Source organism: Stegodyphus dumicola, chromosome 6 (genome assembly GCF_044657685.1).
Source record: "Stegodyphus dumicola isolate Sdum_Otavi_A_Nest chromosome 6, ASM4465768v1".
NCBI classification, from domain to species: domain Eukaryota; kingdom Metazoa; phylum Arthropoda; class Arachnida; order Araneae; family Eresidae; genus Stegodyphus; species Stegodyphus dumicola.
In genome coordinates, this window is record NC_140773.1 from 174,322,361 (window position 1) to 174,339,872 (window position 17,512).

General features: G+C 33.9%; 1 long non-coding RNA gene across 1 annotated transcript in view; it reads left to right on the forward strand.

Annotated features, from left to right (window-relative positions):
* Window positions 1-267: 267 nt before the first annotated feature.
* The window catches only part of LOC118182616 (uncharacterized), a 31,741-nt gene continuing 14,496 nt past the window's right edge, over window positions 268-17,512 (forward strand). The window contains exons 1-2 of the long non-coding RNA XR_004757092.2: window positions 268-767; window positions 11,311-11,505. This is a non-coding gene — a long non-coding RNA (uncharacterized LOC118182616). The remainder of the gene's footprint in view (window positions 768-11,310; window positions 11,506-17,512) is intronic.

Below are 17,512 nucleotides of genomic sequence, written 5' to 3' on the forward strand. Positions count from 1 at the left end.
TTTCCTATTCATTTAATGATTATATCGCAAGTTTAGAAGATTTTCAAGTGTTTCAAAAGACATAAGACTCTTAAATTCACAAATAGATGTTGCTTTTACTATGTTCGAACTTTATTTATTGCCAAAAACTACAAAAACTTCATTTTTCGAACTCTGACTCCTCGACCAATCTAAATGCCGGACGCTGATCACGTGTTTCTGTCGCCACCATTTACGTATATAATCACCCATGCTATGCCATGATATGCAATTTAGCAAAACTTATTTTATGAGTTCTCTCATTTATTGATCTCGCCTTCGGGCGCGGTGTATTTTAAATACACCTCTTAAATTTTTAACTTTATGGCCTATGGTAAAATGATAATATACTGGTAAGAGCTCCTAGTAGTAAAGATATGATCTAAGATCCAAGATGAGGAGGAAAGGAAGAGGAAGAGGAAAAATGTGGTCACGTGTTTAAGAACAACAACATCCGCATGTGCTATGTTTACAATGGAGTAGATAGTAGATATTCCGCTGAAATTAATTGATTTTTCGAATTTAAAAGTTTATGGCTATTGTGAGAAATTAAAAAGTATGCTTGGAATTGATTTCTCTTTTCTTGAGGTCAACAAGTAGGGTCTTTTGTTATTCAAGGAAAAACATGTGAACAATATTTGCTTCAAAGTAATGCCGGATATCACGGTGCTTATAATAAGCCGTGTTAAGGCCGAAATGAAGAAATCAATAAATTATGAAACATCTGTGCAATTTCTGCAGAAAACGAGGTAAGATTTATAAATTTTTCTTATGCGTGATGCTTACGAGTATTAATAGTGTTTTTATTAAGAATATTAAGTGTACATCAGTTAATTTAAAACTATTCCCAAGGCCTTGAATAACGTTTTCGAAACTTTTAAATGTAAGTGTAATAATAATATATTCATAGTTCATGAATAGTTGTTCTAACTTACTGAAATAGCGGAATTCGGGAAAGATCTGTGTATCTGCAAGAACATAAATACAAAGCCAGTTTTCTCTCATTAATATTAATTAGTGTCATAGAACATTTTATGCAGCTAAAATTTTATTAATTTCATCAAGCTATGTTTTAATATTTCAACTGTAATCGATTTTTAATGAATACACATAACTTGTGATGTATATTTAAAATAAATATAACTGTAACGGCGCTCATGCTATGCGATTCTATTGTTGTGATGCACGTGTTACTGTGCTAGCTGAATGTCATGTGAACTGTTTAAAAATGTAATAATAAAATTTTGAATTCTTGAGATATACTCATTAGTTGAGTACTTTGAAAGTATAGAAATTATTAAGTTTAACAAACTGAACAAGAAGTTACATAAATATCCGAATGTTAAATTTTTTAATACCTTCCATTGTAGATATGAAGGATACCAACAGCTGTAATATTAGAAACATCAGTAATACTGAAACATTTTAATATAAAAGTATGCTTTTATAAGAATTTATACTTAATTCTAAATTTCCATGGGAGATTGCTGAGTTTTTTAGTTTAAATATTAAATTAGCATGCATATTTAGTCGTTCAAAATCAGTGGTTGTGTCAGTCCATAGTTTTAGATAACATTTGCCTTGCGCATTACAATTACACTAGTGTATTTCCTATTGTAGATCTTTTCAATAAATACACTTAAAAATCTTTTTGAGCTACATGATTTTAAAATAAAACATTCTGCACATAAATTATGTACCTTACAAGATTAAAAATAACTTCAAATGTATACAGATAGTACTTTTTTATTATTTATTATTATAAAATGAAGAAAAATGTATTATAAAAAATTATGGTACTATTCCGTTTTGAGGGCCGTAAAAAAATTGCAGCGAAAATGTATGCGCAAAAGCGCCAAATCCAACAAACGCGCCCATTTAACAGCGCGCCAAATCTAGCGTAAGAGCTGATTTCAGATTGCGTAAGTTTATATAGTTCTATATTTCTTAAGACGCCATTGAAATACTAGTTTAATTTTTTATAATCTCTTTTTGATTTTAAATCCTTTTTGGATATCCTATGGGCAATTTGGGAATTGCCCATGACGAAAAGTGGCCAATAGAATTTTGGGTAAAGTGCAGAATCACCCACTGCTTGACGCGTTTTTAAGAATGCACATACTCGGTATCCATGTACACATCGACCTATTTTCACTTAAAAAGTGAAAGAAAATTGACAAAAATCCAATTGTTTTTACCCTTGTAAAAAGCGGCAAACAAATAAGTGAGCGATTCTTCACTTTACCGAGAATATTTTCAAAGAAAAGGCATCATTCATTATAGAAAATTACGTTTGAACAACCAACGAGATGAAATTATGCTTTAGCGATAAGACGGTAATGAAATAGCGATGCAGGCATCCATTCAGTTATGTTTAGCAATTTTTATATAAATTATAATAATGATCTGAAATAGCTATTTACTCTTATGCTTCCATTCAGTCATGTTTAGCCTTTTTCATATAAATTATAATAATAAAAAAGTATTATATGAAATTAACCTTTCATCTAAATTAAAACATCAATCTTAGTTATTTACTATTATACTTCCTTTCTCTTGTCGCAATTATTAGGGTTGCCACAATTATTTTTGGCAGCATTGGCATCAACAGTAGTTTGGCGAATTTTTATGGCCCTCAAAACCGAATAGTACCAAAATTATTAGTTTCACAGTTAGTACTGAAACCGTGAACTCTTGCACAAATCTCTATATTTTTCTTTGTGAAATTTATATTATAGTATACAAAATGTTTTAATTTGCAGTTTATACTATCAATAGGATAATAGTCAATTGCTAAAATTAAATTTTAAGTTGTATAAAATTATATATTAATTTTGAACTGCGCAGAACATTGGCATCGTTATTCTTACATGATTTAAGGGCCAACTGCATTTACAGTGCTCCGGAAATTTGACCATTACGATTTTTACAAACCAACTATTTATATTTACCGTTCTACTTGTTAAGCTGATAAAATTATGACTTAAAAATATTTATCAATAACTTTCTTGTCAGTGTAGAAGAGCACTCTATGTAAACATGATTTAATGTATTCATTTTTGCATTTTTTATAAATGAATTAATTATCAGATCAAGGAAAGAATTCATAAATAAATATAAAACAATCAAAACATGGTAAAGCAGGGAGCAAAAGAGTATCATGAAGATAACAATAACATATGAGTTACCATAATTATACTAACCAAATGGATGAACAGTTAATTAATGGATGAAATAACAATTAAAGATGAAATGCAAAGACGGTTGCACGTATTTTTGGCGATTTATATTGGTGCAATTGTTGGCGCGGTTTTCATAGTCGTCAGCCATCTTGAAAGATGCTGTTTTTACGTATTTTACGCATAGTAAAGTATTCGAAACTTTAAAAGAATAAATATCGTTAAAAATAATGGATTAATTTTCTGTTGAAAACGTTGTTTTTAAGATGGCTGGCAAATGTAAATAAGTACATTTACTAAGAGTATAAAATGCTAAAGTAAGGTTAAATTATTACTTTCATATAATAGAATAAAAATACCTCTATAAATACATTGCGCCAACATTTAATTGGATTAAAATATTACTTAAATTGAATATCGAATTAAAAACATCATACCAACATTTAATTGAATTAAAATATTAGTTAAATTCAAATACTTTAAAATAAGTTTTATAGGATATAATTATTTAACTTTAAAACATATGTGGCAATAAATATCTTGGGAATTTTTTAAAACAATGTATTAATTTTTTAATAAAAATTGAAGTATACAATTATAAAGTAAAATAAAAATATGTCCTTACATTTTTTTTTAAAGTCGTATTTTGATAGTACCACAAAAAAAAAAAAAAAAAAAAAAAAAAAAAAATCTTCATCTCACATCCACATGTCTCGCACTGCATTGAAGAAGCAATTACCAAGGTTTCCTCCAAAAATTTAAAATAAATTTCCTCTGATTCTTTGTTACAATTTATAAATAAATCTTTGATTAAGAAAGACAGGTTGGCCAAAATAAGGTCTGAAAGGGCAATTTTTTTATTCCAATACCAATAATTCTTGGTAATTACCAATAACAACATTAATCTTCGACACGGACATATCCATTCGCTTTGAAATTGTTTTATTTATTGCTAAATTGATGCTTCATTTATGGTAACATGATTAGTTGAATATTATGGTTAGGTTATTCAATTATGGCAAAGCCTCGAGGGCTATCTGCCTAAGGGGAGGGATGCCTTTGTGGAGGACTTTCTAAGGGAAACTGGCTCATATACACGTTACACATGGAGAAAACCTTGAAAACACCCATGCAGCCAGCCCGTTCGCGGGATTTGAACCTCGGAACGAAGTTAAATGTTACGAAAACCCTATTATGGCGTGATTGGTTGTGTGTTGTGGTGAATTTGACTGATGGGAAAATATTTATAAGGGCTTACTTCTGCGTTAGATGTGGGTTAGAAAGTATGTTGCATATTTTGTACTTTACATCGTAAAATGGCTCCTGGTGGTAAACTGGGTATTTGGTGGTATACAATAAGGAAGCGAAAGGTTTTTTTTTTTTTTTTTTTTTTTTTTAAAGTGATTGAAGACAGAAGGAGGAAAGAAACTTTGTTGGATGTAATTCAATGGAATATTTTATCTGGAACAACCCCACAAAGCAAGTTTAGAGTAGGTAGGGTTCCCACATTTGGCAAGAAATCGCCCATTTATTGACATTTGGCGACAAAATTGGCGATATGCCATAAACGGATGGAGAACCTTCTGGAATAAATTCTTACTGGTTTAGCCCAGAATGTTCTTGAACACAAGCGAAAAGCTATATAAACCCTGCTGGTATACAAAGAGTTAGTATCTCGTCTAGTGAGTCAGTCCGTGCGGAGTCAGTCGAGTTGATAGTCTATCAGCGAGTGTCGAGTTGGTCGTCGATTGCACTGAAAGAGTCTCTTAGTGTATCGCAGTTAGTGCATCATCGAGAGAGTGTGTTGAGCTCCGGGAAAGACTGAACCGAGGAGTCGGGAGCTGTACTCTAGGGTATCGTCGAATGCATCATAAGTTTGGGCATGGAGTTCCGAGAATGACCGAGCTGTACTCTGGTGCATTGCAATGAACTGTCTTCACCATTATAGCCTGATTGCCTTAAGGCTGTGTCGCTGATTGTTACAGCATGTATATAGTAGTTCTTTGACAACTGCAAAAATATGTTTTGAATAATACTGGCCAATAAAGTGTGTTTTGATACTTTATCAAGTGCATTTCTCGTTATTCACTCCAAATCCTCACCTCGTAAACATACAGGGTTCGTGAGGGTTTGGAGAGGTTTTTATATATATATATACATATATATATATATATAAAGGAAAAAATAACGTAACAACTGGTGTCAGAAGAAGGACTTGCGAGTGAATACCAGAAGTGTCAGTGACCCGCCTACAGAAAAAAAAAAAAAAAAAAAAGGCATTGCTAAGGAAATGAAGTTCACGGACTTCTTAGCAGCTTTAAGAGCCAGACTGGAAGTGATGAAAGCCGTATATGAAGACATGAGGCCTGAGATCAAAGCCGGAGTGAAAGAGATGATAGCTGTACTGGAGGAGAAGAAGGCCTAATGAGAAGAAATAAATGTCGGCTAAGAAAAGGTGCGAAAGCAACTCCAACAGATGAAAGTGGAGCTTACAGAAGAAACTGGACTCATAAAAGGAGTTGTGGAAACGACGGAAGTGGTGTCTGAAGAATCGAAAGTGGGAGAAAGGAATGAAGTAGCTGATGATGAAAAGACGGGAAAGAAGCTTTTGATTCTCAAGTGCCTGAAGTGGAAGTGGAAGAAAGTGAAAATGCGACTGTTAAGTTTGTCGAAACTGATGGTAAAATTACGAAGTCACAGTTAGCAAGAATTGAACCATCTGAAAATGCATGTGATGCAGAAATTGAAGAAGCCAATGTACAGCTTACGCAGAGTGCTCGAGTATTTCACTCATTTAACAAACTAAGTATGTGTCTCCTAATACAAATTGTACAGACACAACTTGATTTTAAACCAGGATACGTGTGTTTGTGAAGAATTGGGTTCCATTCATGATGCAGAATTTGGAGCTGGTTCCCAGAAAATGGAGAAAATTAAGCATGTACCAATTGCTAAAAATACCGATGTGATCTGTATGCATGTTGCGAATAAACTGCAGAGTGTTGAACAAGCTGTTTCAGATCTTCCTGTGGATGAAAAATCTGAAAGGACTGAATCTTCAGACTGTGATGTGCAAAACAGAAATGCATCTGAGAACTGTAGTGGAAAAGTATTTGACCTGAGTATAACTTGATGAATAGACTGAGATTGAAATTCATTCTGAATTTTAATTTGTGTAATTTAAAACTGTTATGTGTTAATTTGTGTATATAACTTGTAAATAGTGTAAATATTTGTTTCTTTAGTTATATTATTTGTTTGTTTCATTGTCTTTTGTTTGCATTGAATTTGGCTTCTGACCAAGGGTTCTACTTTCTAGGATGTGCGGTTCTTGGGAGGGGGCAGTGTTACAAAATGTCCAGGCACGGTGAGATAGTTTCCCCGCAAAGCAGGTTTAGAGTTGCCACGTTTGGCGACAAAATTGGTGATATGCCATAGACGAATGGAAAACCTTCTGGAATAAATTCTTATTGGTTTAGCACAGAATGTTCTCGATAACAAGTCAAAAGCTATAGAAACCCTACTGGTATACGGAGAGTTAGTGTTTCGTCTAGTGAGTCTTAGTCTGTGTGGAGTCGATCGAGTTGACAGTCTGTCAGTGAGTGCTGAGTTGGTCGGCGAGAGCACCAAAAGAATCTTAGTGTATCATGGTTAGTGCATCGTCGAGACAGTGTGTTGAGCTCCGGGAAAGACTGAACCGAGGAGTCGGAAGCTGTACTCTAGGGTATCATCCAATGCATTGCGAGTTGTAGCATGGCGAGTCTCGAGAATACGTGGAGTTCTGAGAACGACTGAGCAGAGTCAGGAGCTGTACTCTGGTGCTTTGCAGTGAAACTGTCTTCACCTTTATAGCCTGATTGCCTGAAGGTTGTGTCGCTAATTGTTCCAGCATGTGTATAGTAGTTCTTCGACGACTGTAAAAATATGTTTTGGAGCTGTTTTGAATAATACTGTCCAATAAAGTTTGTTTCGATACTTTATCAAATGTTGTCCTTTATTCACTCCAAATCCGCATAATCCACGTAACGAATGTACCAAAGGAGGAAAATAATGTAACAATATCCAACTACTGGAAGTCATATAATGATATTTTTGATAATGGCTTCATTTAATTCTCAGTAAATCATGTAGTGACACTGAAGGACCCCCAAAAAACGGGAGCTCATATCAACACTATTAAAGGTATGTGGAATGTAATAAAAAGGGATTTTCGGAACAAATGACTCTGCCACTATGGAGACTATTTTTGTGAATTTATATGGAGAAGGCAGTATGCATATTCTAGTTCAGATAATTTTAGAAAGTTTTGGATGCTGCTAAGGAATTTTATGTCCCACAGGCTGAAGACTCAGAAATTTCTAAATAAGGTAAGTTGATATTTCCTTTTTATAGTACATACATGAGATAAAATGTATTTTTTTATGTTATTTCATTGTTTGATTTAAAAGGCAGCTGATTGAGATTGTATGTATTTTGTTTTAATTATGTAAGTGAAAATAGGTGGATATGTATAAAGTCAAGGCAGTGTGCGATGCCGAGTTTGTGCAATTCTCTGATATTTTTTCAAGTGAAAATCAATCGATGTGTACATGGACACCGAGTTTTTTCAATTCTTTGACTTGTTGTTTTGGTTTTGTGTAGTGGCCATCTTGAAATTTTTCCTTGCTAGTGCCGATCTTGGCATCAAAAAGGAATCTGCAAAAAAAAAATAAATAAATAAATAAATAAATAAATAAATAAAAAAACAAGGGGCACACAAGTATAAACTTTTACCTTTTCTTTTAATTGTGTTTTATTGCATTATATTTTATTGCATTCTTTTAATTTGGACGCCATGTTACTGGGGAGGGTATTGTATGTAAACAGGAATGGTGCCAATTTTCGCCAAGGGGCACCCTTAACTATATCTTTACCAAATAAAATTGTGAGCTAAAATTATATATTGTACTTTTAATATTTCAGTTATAAAAGTGTAATCATATATTCTTTATATTATTTATAAAAAATTCACTAAGGGGCAAATTAAATGCAAGAAAAGCATATTTCAATGTGAAACCTCACACTGCATGTCTTCTGCAAGTTTACTGTACTCTAGTACATTTGATGTTGTGGCTCAATTCATACAGTCATTTGGATATTTGTTTGTTATCCTGGATCTGAACTTTGATTTTAATAAGTTTGCGGTGGACCACACAGAAATGAGAAAACCGTGCGTGCCAAGCTTTTATGATGTCTCACACGACACGTGTCTGACATCGCAGATGCAATAATTCGTTTCAGTTGACTGTGCAAGCGACATAACTTCATAACTAGTGTCAAGAGATTTTAGCGTTCTGCACTGTGTCTTATCAAAGCCTCTCGGTTTCAGGAAGGCTGTTGAACCAATAATTTTGCTTTTCCTCTGATATCATTCCAGATATAATGAATAAGAGGATGTAAAATACAACAGGAAAATTAATAAAATCTCAGAAATCAATCTGAAGATTTTTTCCATAGGAACAATGTATCAGAAGACTCCTGAATTCTCTCCTAGAGAGACCTAAAAGGCTTCTGAACTCTCGACTAGAGAGACCTAGAATGCTCTCGACTAGAGAAACCCTCATTAACAAGCTTCTCACACTACAAGGACTGTAATTTATGTCATATGCTATCCATGAAATGTATTTGTAAAGAGCCTCTCATAATTGTAATAAATATGTTTTGAGTTCAATAATGCAGTGAGTATCAATCTCACAAATGTACCAATCATTATAAGGAGTCAGATGTGCTACCCGCTACCACTCAACACAGTGGTAACCCACCACTCATCCTTCAAGTTCATTGTTGGAAAATCACTTTCTCAAAACCTGTGAGTAAATCTATTAGACAGAAAATATATGAGCAATTACAATATGTGTATTGCAAAAAGTATTGATTTTCTGCATGATTTTTCTAATTTGGGCCTTTGTCCTGTGTATGTCTATGTCTTGTGTTATTCATGTTTGTACTCTTAAAATTTCATATTGTTTCCTTTAATATGAATAACAACTGAGGTTATCCTTGAATTATTCAATAGTTTTTGAGTTTTAAGCAGGAATGCATGTTATTTGAATGACTGTAATTAATTAATTAATACCTGCAGGTTGTGATTTTTATGCATTTTAATGAAATTAGCAACTTAATTTTTAGAGTTTTTTTAAGGTAGTAGTGTGTGGGGATCAGCTGGCGTGGTGTCGAGGTTCGAGCAAAGGGCAAACATCAAGTTCATGTACGTATTGGGAAAACTGCTTCAGAAACTTCATTAGCTTTACAAACAGTTTACGGCAATGATTCTTTAAAGAAAGCAGCTGTTTACGAATGGTTTTCAAGATTTTGGGGTGGACAGGAATCTCTGGAACATGAGAGCTGTCGTAGGAGACCTTCAAACTCCTGAAATGAAGGAATGATCGAGCAAGTGAAACAGATAATCAGATTAAATTGAGGAATGGCCATCAATGAGTTGGCACAGGAAGTGGGGGATCTCTCACGGATCCATTCGCGCAATCCTGTCGAATGATTTGAAGATGAAACTCGTAACTGCAAGGTTTGTCTTGTAGTGGCTAAACTTGATCAAATGAAAGCTCGGCAGTTGACTGCAACCAAAAGTTTTGAAATAAGCACAGAAGACCCGACATTTTGTGAGACAATTGTTACTGGTGATAAGACCAGGGTGTGCACTTATGACCTGAAGATAAAAATGCAATCATCAGAGTGGCACATAACATCCTTTCCTCGACCAAAGAAATCACATCATGTCAAATACAAAACAAAAGTTATGCTCATTGCATTTTTCGACAATGAAGTTGTGGTGCACTATGAATTTGTACCTACTGGACAAACTGTTATGGCCCTTTTTACATGCAAGTTTTTAAATGACTGAGGGAGGCAGTCCCAAGAAAACAGCGTGCCAAATGGCAAAGAGGAAGATCATGGCAATGCTCGCTTCCACACATTGATTGTTGTGCAGATATGGTTTAGACATGACAGACAGAAAAAAGACCATTCCATTCCTTCACAAGCCTGCTTTTCACCAGATTTATCACCATTAAATTTCCAACCAGAAATTCGATGGTGATAAATGGGCTTCTCCCATGATCACAATGGGCTTTAAAGGTAGCCATTGTGACACCACAGAATACATCAAATCCAATGCAGCATCTGAAATTCGGAAGACACCACAAAAGGACCTTCATCATTGTTTCCAGCAATGGCAGGAGTGGGAGAGCGAGTGTTCTGTGTATGTTCTGAAGGAGCCTACTTTGAAGGGAATAAGTGGGGTAATAAAGAGTTACTACAAAATTCCGAGAACTTTTTGACTGCCCCTCATATTTAAGTCCTTAATTCTATATTAAAATTTGAAAAGAATAAATAGGAAGTCTTTTAAAATTCATATATGTTTTTTAGATGTATTATACACTTTCATGAATTCTTTTTATACTGAAAATGGATTTAATATAATATAAATTTCTATGTAACAACAGTAATTAATTTTTTATTATGAAATCTAAGTAAAATTTAATCTAATTTTTAAAAATATTACAAATTTCTTATTTTTGTAAAATTGTTATATTCTGTAGTTTAAATTAATTCAGAAATTTCATTATTTAATTAATTTTAATACTTTAAAGCAATTTAACATCTAAAAGAGGTGTACGTTTCACTCAACAAAGCTTTTGTGAAATTCATAGTAGAAAAATTCTTATCCTGGAAAAGCAGGAAGCTATTTCCATAAAGCTTTATGTTAAAATACTATTGCCACTCATGATTAAATGCTGTTGCCATGAAACAAAATTATTGCAATGCTAATTAACAATTTCTAAATAATAGTATGATGCCTTTCAATAATAACTTAATTTTATTTTGGTTCCTGCTTAGATATATTTTTTTTTAAATTTTGATTCATATTTTACTCAGTAGTGTCAAATTCTTATGTTGTTATATTTAATTTTATGAAAAATTATGTGTCTGGATAGATAATTACCAATAATTTGTGAATTTTAAATCCAATTTTCTACTTCAGTTTTGTAAGATTACTTTTAGATTTTAAATGGAATGTTAAGATCAAACTAAATTCCTTTTTTTTTTTTACAAACAGAAAAATTGCTAAAGAAATAGTTGAGAAATGCATCTCAATTGACAAAGAGAATAAACTCCAGGCAGAATGCATAGAAAAGCTTCCCATAGTGTCAAAAGAATATGTCGTGTCATATTAAAGCGAAATCCATTATGGGAATTACTCCAAGTCTTTCTTCAACAACAGTTTTTAACAGAAAGGGAAAAAATTCATTTGGTAAGTTGTAATTTGTGAGCTAGTAAATTGAAAATTGTTAGATTTTGCATTTATGCTCATTAAAGAAGATTTATTTGTTGCTTAATAAAGGAGGCTTAAATATATACATGTAAATATGTGTGTGTGTATATTTAATAGAACGGTACTTGTATTATGTCCTAGGAATAGAAAGGAAAATAAAAATTGTGAACTTGTGTGAATGCTGGTGTGTGTTTAATCGCTAAAAGCATTGGATCTCTTTTCAAATTGTTACTACCAAATATTATTGCCCTGTATTGTATTTAAAGTAATTAAAGAAGAATCTATATGAATGCATGTATGTTTCTTGCAATGCATTACAAAAAAACAACAGTTTCTAGAGCCATCAAATTTTGAGTAACCTAATCTTCCACCTGAATACAAGCACTTGGAAGCCTGAATTTGGAATGTGTTTTGTTGGCTCTTTTATATTTTGTAAAACTTTTGACGAATTTTTGATTAACAAACTCGTTGATTTCAATTTGCACGTCATGTCTCTCAGCCAGTTCCAATACTTGATCTAATTTAACTGTGACGGTAGTAGAAGTGATACCGTTTATATTTATTTGGAGTAATTTTCCCACATGTATACGGACGGCAGTAAACTTGTTAATGACAGTTCTGACTGTAGCATTTATATTAGATTTCGGGATTAAGAAATAAGAATTCATAAAAGTAATCCAGACTTCTGCTCGATATTTCGAAGCGAGCTTATTGCAATTCTAGAGGGTTTGGACTCCTTCATGTGGCTTCCTCAGTTAAAAGATATCTGGATCTTTTGAGATAGTAGAAGTGCCATACAGCGCTTGGCTGATTGGCATAATGTGAGGGATAATACAAGTGCAGACATCCTCAGGAAACTAAAACAACTTTCCCTTTCTCATCGGATCCACTTTCAGTGGATCCTGTCCCATGTTAACGTTGGTGGAAATGAAATTGCTGACAGCTTGGCTAGAGCTGGTGCTAGCGAGACCATAACGCCTGCTGCTCCTCTTACTTATATGGAACTATTTTCTAAATGTAAGGCAAAGAATAAGGCCGTTTGGATGGTCTCAGCAGTGCACCCATGGTATCAGAATAAGTGCCCTGGTGGCTCCTTGGTTCAAAGCAGCATTAGATGAGATCAAACTGCACTTATTAGATTCCTTAGTGGCCATCTGTTATCAATGAATTTTGTCGGTGGTAATAAGCACTTTGAAATATGCGCTAAGTGTTCTACCACACAGGTCTCTCCTGATCACATCTTATCTTGTTTGGGGCTTACAAGACAGGATCTGGCTCAAGATCCCCTTTTTGTACCGGACTCTTTAAGGGTGAATGGGCTCATAGACCTGATCTAGCTCTGCTGGTCATGGGGATTAGAAACAACAACAACATGATTTCAAAGCGAGCATTGGCAACACTGTACAGAAAAAAAAAAAAAAATTATCTCTAGTGCATGAAACTGTCTATTGGAAATTCTAAAGATATGCTGTTTTTAAATATCATTAGCCCAATGCTCTTGAAATTTGTTTGTGTGTGTAAATGAAAAAAACACCAGGTGAGGTGTAATATAAAGTCTGAAAGCTTTCAGGTTTTTTAAGTATGTTTTTTCCTCAGAGATATTCATACAAGTGTTCACAATATTGTCCACTAATCAGTAGTTCTACTAAAAACGTTAAATGCAGTGCCAAGCACATCTAAAGAGAAAGCTAAATCTGATATCTCAGTTCACAAGGAACTAAACAATTCGCAACAACAGTAGCTAAGCAATGGAGAGCAGATTCTCTGTTTTCGACCTTAAATTATTTTCAACCGTTCGCGTAAGATGTTTTTGTAATTCTGTTTCTCGAAATTACTTTAAAAGAAATAAGAAGATGGAATTATGGTTACAGCTAACATAGTGGTCAGTTGCATTTATTCAATTTCAATAAATTGCCAAGATATCCATTTACTCAATGTTAAATGCACATGCCCCTGTATTCTTACTTTTCCTTCATAGCTTTCTCTTAAAATTTGTCTCTCATTGCATTGTACAGTGAAATACAATTTTAATTATAATTCTACTAAAATTATATATTTAATTACAAAATTTATAACAATATGCTGTTCTTAAATATTATTTTAGTATTTTTTTTAGTGTTGCTGAAAGAAATTTTTCAACTAAAAGGTGTAATTCAGAAAAATGTTAAATAGTTAAATTTATGAAAATGGTAAACCAGTAAGATAAAAAGTTTAAAAAATAATTAATGAATCAATTATTGCTATGACATTATGGTGAATATAGAATGAAATGTTTATCATTTTAGATGTAGTTCATATAATATGGGTATTCTTAGTCTTCGCATAGGAAGAGAGATGAAAGTTAATAATTTTATCGGATACTTTGCTTGTACCCTGCTTGATTTCCCTTAAATAACATCAGAGAACTGCACGAACTCAACATTATACAAATTTGACATAACGCACCATCCTAAATATACATGTACTGGCAACATAGACATTGCTATAATTTTATTACCAAACTTTGAAATATTCCACAAAGGAATTCTTTGAGGTAGATATCCCATTTATGCTTGGCATTGTAGCGTTGCGTGCCTCTAACTGGCACGCAACCAAGAGGTGACTGTGAAAACTGGATAAAAGACAGAGTCTTGTTAAGGGTTTAAGTCCCTTTTTATTCAACGTAATAAATTACAAGTGCGTGCTCTTGACGCTCACAAACTGCGCCAACTCGGCGGTCAAATAAAATTAATAACCTGAAAAGAAACTAAAGACAAGACTCTAACTACGAGACTCTGTAAAAGTAACTAACCTCACCGCGTTATACAATACCGCTGCTAATTCAGCAAACTTGAAGATCACGTTGAACGATTAACAATACTTCCAGGCAAGCACACAGGCTGAAACACGGGGTTCTTCAATTTCTGGCTAACTACCTCCGCGCTCGTGAAGTAAGAACAGCACACCTTGAACTCGTTTCCTTTCTATTTAACTCAGAATACTTCCGCTGATAATTTGAATCCTTGCGTGTTCTACTAAAATTTACATACTCTGGCATTGGCAGTTCCAGGGGAAAAGTAAGGCTTGACAGGAAAGGTAGTTTAAACTTAAAATAAATGTTAGTTAAAATAAATATAAACCCTACATTTGCCGCTGCCAGAATTTGGAAAACTTGGAAGCAGGTCCTACAAACGACCTGTTGTAAGTTTCTATAATTCTGAACTAACTCTCGAGAACCTCGTTTACACAAAAAAAAAATCTTATGTAACAAATTGTATACTAAAATTCTGTGTATACATATAACTCTCTCTTCTTACAGCAACTTTTCCTGGACTTCATCAATCAATCTTGGTCTTTTCCTTCCAGCATCTGGAAGGAATAAGTATCAGTATCTTTCTAAATACATTATAATTTACACTTTCTTGACACAATAAATTTTTGTTTTTAAACGATTCGTTTTCCTTAGTTATTGCTTAATTCACATTCATTCAATTTTTCAAGCATTAATTTAACTTTACCCTGGCTCTCCACCATGTGTGGTGTCAAACGGGAATATTCGTGTTTTAGTCTTACAACACTTCCCCTAACCACCATGATTTGTTAGAATTCAATGACCAAATAGACACACCTTACTCGACATTCTACAACTCAATGAGCTACTTTAACATTCTTAAAAATTCAAGTGTAGGTGGAGAACCCTACAAAACACATTCATTCTAACTTCCCCCTCATTCATCTTTAAACATGCAGGCTTTCGCTCTAAAGCATGACTTTATCTACAGTTTAATACTTAAATTTTGAATTCATTCCTTTTGAGCATTTTACTTTTAGCATCTAAAATTTTATGCTTCTAGACTAAATTCTACTTTTACATAACATTCAAGTATTTACGTACATTTACAAAATTTTAATACATATGATTTTTACAATTTACCATAAAATGAATAAGAGAAATAAATTTTTACTTTACTCATTCTTCGCCAAGCTGGCGGCACTGAAACTAAAATTCTTATTAATACAAGAATACGAAGTTATTTTTATCTTCGGCCAAATTTTGGCTTTAACATAACAGAATTAGTCTTTCGACCAACAGAAAATGCTTGTTCTTAGCTGTTATACTTAAAGATAATAAAACTTTCTCCTTAGCTAAATAAAGTAAAACAAAACTAAGTCTCAACCGAGACATATTGACTTTCGTCAAAACATAGAACTTCGTACTTATGCATAACATTTCGGAACAAAAGAGAAAAAAAATTTTATAGAAGATTTTAACTTATCTTTGAGTTTTCGATGCTTGAAACTCCGTCATTCTTTTGTGGCAATATTGTTCGCAAGTTATAGGTTTCATGGACGTCAATCTTCTCCTTACTGACCTCCGAGTGTCATCCACATTAGTTTTTCTTTTGCGTCCTCTGCATGCTGGCCTCTTGGCGGAGTAATCGTCGGGCTGTTGTCGTTTCCGTTTTTCCATGGGACGGCTGGTCTTGACGTCCTCTGGTCTGGAGTCCTTCTTGAATTTCTTCTGTTCCTGGTATTTTTGTTCCTCCTTTTGCCGTTTCAGTTTCCGGAACGGCGGCCTTGCTGGCACCTGACTCTCTGGCCCTGGGCGCGTTCTCCTTGGTATATAATTTCTCCTGCGATCCGTGGTAGGTGGTGTTTTGCTCTTTACCACGGTTTCTTTACGCGGTGCATCTTTATTCTTGTTTTTCTTAAATGCTGGAGTTTGAAATTTTTTATTTTTTCTTTTTGATACCGTCGTCCGGGTTGTAGAAGGGCTAGGTCTCTCTTCATTTCTCTGCTTCTTGGGTGGTGGAACAGTTGTTGTTATCTCTGGACCTTCTACTTCGTTTAGACTTGAGTCCTGCAAGAAACTTTTAAGGATTTCAAAATCATTTGGATTATAGTATTTTTTCACCTGGTCGGGACTTGCTTTACATATCTCCCCTCTCTCGTTCTTAAGATATAATACTACACCTTTGATTTCCTGAATTACATAGGGGCCTTCAAATTTTGGAGCTAGCTTTGCCGTAAAATCGTCTGGGGCACTTGATAAAGAAAATTTCCGCTTCAATACTTTATTGCCAACTTTAAAATCTGCTTCACGGCGTTTTCTATCATAATATATTTTTTGCTTATTTCTTGCCGTATCCGAGCTTTTAAGCGCCTGATCAATCAGTTTTTGCACATCTTTCTGTTTAAACTCTTGCTCTCTTTGTCGCACAAAGAATAATTTATCTAAAGGCGTAATTAACTTTCTGCCTAAAAATAATTCTGCTGGGGTTTTTCCCGTAGTATCGTGATTTGCCGTTCTTAAAGCATAAGCTAATTCATTTATGTAGTCATCCCAGCGCTTGTGATGTGTGCTCACGTAACTGCGAATTATTTTTACTATGTTTTTATTCACTCTTTCTGCTATGTTTGCCTGTGGTCTATACGGAACCATTTTGATATGGCGTATGCCAAGTCCATTGCATATGTTTTCAAATATTTGACTAATGAATTGTTTTCCGTTATCGCTAATGACTTTTATCGGTGCACTGTATTTTAAATTGTATCTGTGTAAGAATGCATCTGTGACTGTTTTGGCTGACGCGCGTTTCAGTGGAACAATTTCTGTCCATTTTGAAAAATGATCTACTATTACTAAAAGAAAACGATTTTTATTTAACTCGCTCTGGGGGAAGGACCAAGAAGATCTATGCCTAAAATTTCATTCGGAAATGTAGCGCGAATGCTATTTAAGTACCTGGCCGGGATGTAATTAATATCATTTATTGCAGGACCTGACATACGCCGTTACTATTTTGTATAATTGCGGAAAATATATCGCCTCGCGTACCCTTTTTAAAGTCTTTCTGACCCCTAAATGACCCGCCGTTTTCGCGTCGTGTAATTCCTTCAAAATGCTTATTCGAAGCGAGGCTGGGATGACTGGTTTGTACTCAAGATTTTCGTTTGTTGTTTTCGTATAAAATAATAAATTATCTATTATTTCATAGTTTTCTGC